A 5,023-nucleotide genomic window follows, 5' to 3' on the forward strand; every position below is an offset into this window, starting at 1 on the left:
ATCCAGAATTGGAAACTGTACAATCTAATTTTCTATGAAGTATCTTTCAAATTCCACACTGTGGCTCAAACACATCCTCTGCTATGGGGTCCATGTAATTAAGATTGAAATAAAGTTTTGATTAATTTTCCTTCTTATTAAAGTCAAAATTTCTGCCAATAAACTGACCCTTCTGATGCTAGCAGATAATTTTAGTGCTAGATGGAGGAGATACCTACCTGAGTAGCTACATTTCTGTGGGTTCTCCAGAGAGGCTCTCTTTTTTTCTAGGTATCAACAGACCAAAAATGTACTGACACAGTATGTGCTGAACACAGAAAGACAATTGGATCAATCTTAGCCACCCAAATATGTTTTCTTAAGTAGTTGATTTTCCTCTCTAAAACATGTAGGATACTTAAATGCTAACAGTTTCCAAGCTCAGTAGGATTTTAATATTAGTTCAGCTTAATGTTCTGCTATCTGTTGTACTAGATGGCAGGTATAAAAAAGAGTACCTTATGCTATTTAATTATGACCTTGTGACATAGGTGCTATTGAATCTACTGCTCATGTTTTATTACAGGTAAAACTCTACTTATGACCACAATTCAGCCCAAAATTTCTGTTGTTAAGTGAGACACTTATTAAGCGAGCTTAGCCCCATTTTATGCCCTTTCTTGCTACAGTTGTTAAATAAATTCCTGCAACTGATAATAACTCCGTTGTTAAGTGAATATGGCTTGCCCTTTGACTTTGCTTGTCGGAAGATAGCAAAAGGTGATCACATGACCTTGGGACACAGCAATGGTCAAAAATATAAACCAGTTGCTAAGCAACTGAATTTTGATCACATGATCAGGGGATGTTGCAAAGGTTGTAACTGAAAAACAGTCATAAGTCTCATTTTTCAATGCCGTTGTAACTTTGAACGGTCACTAAATGAACTGTTGTAAGTCAAGGACTACTTGTATGTGGTAGCTTTGAATTCTTGAATCCAGGATTCAAGAATTCACTTTATTTATCTTTACATAGCAAAATATCATGGCCCTACAGATTCTATTTACCCTGAGGCCTTTCCTTTCGGACCAGTCAGACTATTTCCTTGGATGCTAATAATTTTGCCATAAAATATAAAAAATAGGTGGGACTTTGTTAACTAATTTGTTTAAAGCAGCTGTTTTTTTATGTTTTTCATGCCCAGTTATCGTACTGAACATTAAATAATTTGATTCTGAATATTTGGAGGGCATATTGATTCATGATTTTTCAATATAATCAACTTTTTTCATTATGCTAGTAAATAGGAGAAAAATAACTTGAACTTTTGTTGTGTCAGAATAGTTACATAATTTAATAGATTTCCTACATAAAAAGTAGATGAGAAATATAACTTAATGGAAATGCATAATTCTTCTTTTATTTTGATTCTCCTGTTTTTTTCTGGTATTGTAGTTTGTAAGATTTTAATTACTTCCAAGGGCAGAGGCGCTTCCTGAAAGGTTAGGAGACAAACTTATATCTTGTACCATAAGGACAAAATGCCCGTATTAATTTTTCTTGTCACCTTGATTACATTTCGGTCATAGGACTGCAGGTTTCCATTTCCAGTCACTGAACTTTTCCCTTCATTTTTCAAACATCCAAGGGGAAGAATGAAGAAGGTAATTTTCCTGGGCCATGGTCGCTGTTTACTTTTGCTTGACTGTGCACCATGCCTTTGTTTTTCCACCTTTGATCAGTGCCCTGCCAGCAGATAATTTAGCAATAGCATCCCAGAATGGAACTGTGAAGTTAATGTTAAAATTAGCTTTCCTTAAAAAAAAAAACAAAAAAAAAATAAAACTTTACTGGTTGAAGAAGCAGGGATTACAAGAGAGGAGGCAATAGAGGCCATAAATTCTATTACTCGTGTAGCTGTTGCAAAAATAAAACCTTCTGATGTCTCCACAGCACTTTCATTAACATTTAAATTAAGGGTTTGTTTTTCAGCAACCAGGCCTTTTATGGCCTAAGTCATGCAAAGCTGTTTTTCTAGTCAAGTACAATAGCAATCATAGTTTGTTTGTTTAAAACTCCGTGAGGAGGACAGAGACCTGACAAGTGTTCATTTTTTATTTATTTAATACAGTGGTTCTCAACCTGTGGGTCAGGACCCCATTTGGGGTCGAACGACCATTTCACGGGGGTCGCCAAACGCAGTCCGCCATTATTTCCCTCTTTTCCTTAGCTGTGCTACTCCCTTTTATTCTATTGGCTTTTGAAAGCCAATAGAATAGACTCTCTTGAATAGAGTCTAATTCTATTGGCTTTCGAAAGCCAATAGGAATTGTCCAGACTGTCTCTGCCCTGCTGAGCCCGCCAAAAGTCCCATTCTGCAAATGGTGCTGCACCAGTTGAGTAGTCCTCGACTTACGACCGGTTGAGTAGTCCTCGACTTATGACTGGTTGGGGGTCGCGGCATTAAAAAGGTTGAGAACCACTGATTTAATATATGGTGATGTTATATTTTCCAAGAGACTACAATGTGTGTACAAAGATAATCCACAACAAATCTGCCCAGGTACCAAGGCAGCTGGATGATAGCTACTTTCTTATAATTAAAGTTTTCCATGTTTCTTGCCTTCCTCCTCTTCTCTCTGGTCTTCAAAGACTCTTTTGAGGCGCATTTGATTTGTGATCGCCTTGGGTGCATGAACATTGGACAACTTTCATGCTTTAAACAAGAACTTATGGGGGCAAAGAATCTATAAGGGAAATGGAAAACAAGTATGGGGTATGGAGTATTCCTAATAGCACTGTATGTCCTATTTCTCTTTACCACTGCCTTTACTTTTGAATTCTTATGTTAAGACTCTGGAGGGAGGTGAGCTTCTGAGAGGGTATATGGCTAGGTGAGTGGGAATATATATTAAAGGGAGTTAATGGAATGAAAGAATTGGGTATTGATGTGTTAAATTTGCTCAAGAATTTTGATCATCTTCAGATGATATTCAGTATAGAGTACTGTAGCAGATTATGTCATACAAAGCACTCCATCTTTTTTGAAAGCAGGACATTGTGTGGTCAATGGAAATATGGAGGTGTGTGTGGGGGGGCAAAACTAGTCCAAAGATTTAAGTGACAGCCTATCGCATGTAGTTCTTTCTTTCTAAAAATCCGACTTATTGTCATATATGCTTTGTGTCTGAGACCCGAAAGAAGAATTACATCATTTTTTTTGAAGAATAAAAATGTAGTCTGTTTTATCTGTCCATCAAGTAAATGTTGTAGTACAAACAGCAGCTTATTTAAGTAATAGGAAAAATGGATTCTACACACCTTTTGTTACTTATTTATAGCATATATTAAGAATTGATATATACTGAATTCTGAAGTTATAGCTGAGTCAGGTGTAAACTGTGAAGAGACTTTGAAGACACAGTGTGATGTTAAGTATATACATTATACCTTTTTTATCTCCCCCCCCTTGACTGAGATGTGATAGCACTTGCCCTCCAAAGAAGGTTAGTTAGTTGTGCTATGTGACCAAATTACTTTAGTAGCTTACATGTTGCATCAGTTCCAGGAAACCCGATCAGTATTGCAAGCGCTTACAGTAACAAGGAGGTGAAAGCTGCCAGCCTCTGTCTCTCCAGGTGCTGGCTGTATTGAATTGCAGGACTGCTATTAAAGCTACCCAGCCTGATGATTAATGTAGGATGCAGGGAATACGCATTCTTATTCTGCCGTGGTGATAACTTTCTCTGAAAGTTAATGCTCCAAATAATATTTTCATCTGTTTACTTTGAGCAGCTCTTATTGAGTATCTTTTTCCTTGATTATACATTTTAGTTGTATTTTTTTTCTATTATATCTTCAGTGGCACACTGTTGCTGAACAATATGGAGGAATTGGCATGCTACATTTTCCATGCAGTAATTTATTTTCTGGTGCATAAAGAATTCTGTGGGAGAATCTCTCTAATCCTTATAGAAACCAGGATCTGAAGCTCTGATTCTGATTCCTGATTTATCTGGAAAAGACAAAACAGGAATACTGATCTATACCTAACTTTAAAAAACATGTGGCATTCAAGATTGCTCAGGTGCTTATGTTGGTAAAAAAAAACAGGTAGAAGGAATTCTTTATTTATGATAAACAGAAGTCTAAAGGGCCTGGCTTGGTGTTGTGTGACAAATTAAAGCTGCCTCTTAAAACTTTAGGAATGTAAATGGATCCAGGGATTTATTGATCTGTATATTTGATGGAAATCACTATCTTATCTAGGTATTGAAGGAGTCAGTAATACTTGGAATAAGGGATGTTTGTAGGTATGTATGTGAGGTACATGTTATGAGGCTTTGTTTGTTTCTATTTTTGTCTTTCTGTTTTCTCTTGATGGAAAATTTTGGTTACTTATAATAAGAAGTTGATCACCCTTTGAATGGTATTTAGCAAGGGCCAATCAGTACATTAGCAGTGAACCACTGTTTTAAATTTCTGTCAAAATAGAATCTGCTTCCTAGTATAATTATGTAAAGAGGGTCCACTCTGCTTGTACGGTACATGTATACGTCAAGTAAACAGTCCTGCATGGTGACCCCCACTCTCTGGCCTCCAATTCTCATTTTCTAGAAGCAAATTATACTGGTACTACTCTAGTAGACATTTGGCCCTTACTTGAATTTGGGCAGCTATGATAGATGGTTTAATATTTATTGCATTAATGTATTGTATTTTGGAATTTGTTTGCCAGCCCAAAGTTTTTAAGGCCTATGAAGCCAATAACATGAGAGCTAGCAAATGATACATAAATAAATAAAACCGAAGGTGTTGTTGTCAGATATTTATGTGACTCACTATCATAGGAGATGCCCCATCCTGTTCCTCAGGACTCTTTTAACCTTGGAAACCTCTCTGTTGCTGGGAAAAGAAGTAAATCTATTCCATGGTATCTTGCAATATCATCCTTGACCAGCGGCTTATAAAGGTCCAATGAATCTTTTATTAGATGTTGTCAATTTTTTTATACTGTGACCTTAATAAGTGGAAATGATTGGCA

This window comes from Crotalus tigris, unplaced genomic scaffold, assembly GCF_016545835.1.
Source record: "Crotalus tigris isolate CLP2741 ecotype Arizona unplaced genomic scaffold, ASM1654583v1 scf7180000024434.2432810, whole genome shotgun sequence".
Taxonomy (NCBI): Eukaryota; Metazoa; Chordata; class Lepidosauria; order Squamata; family Viperidae; genus Crotalus; species Crotalus tigris.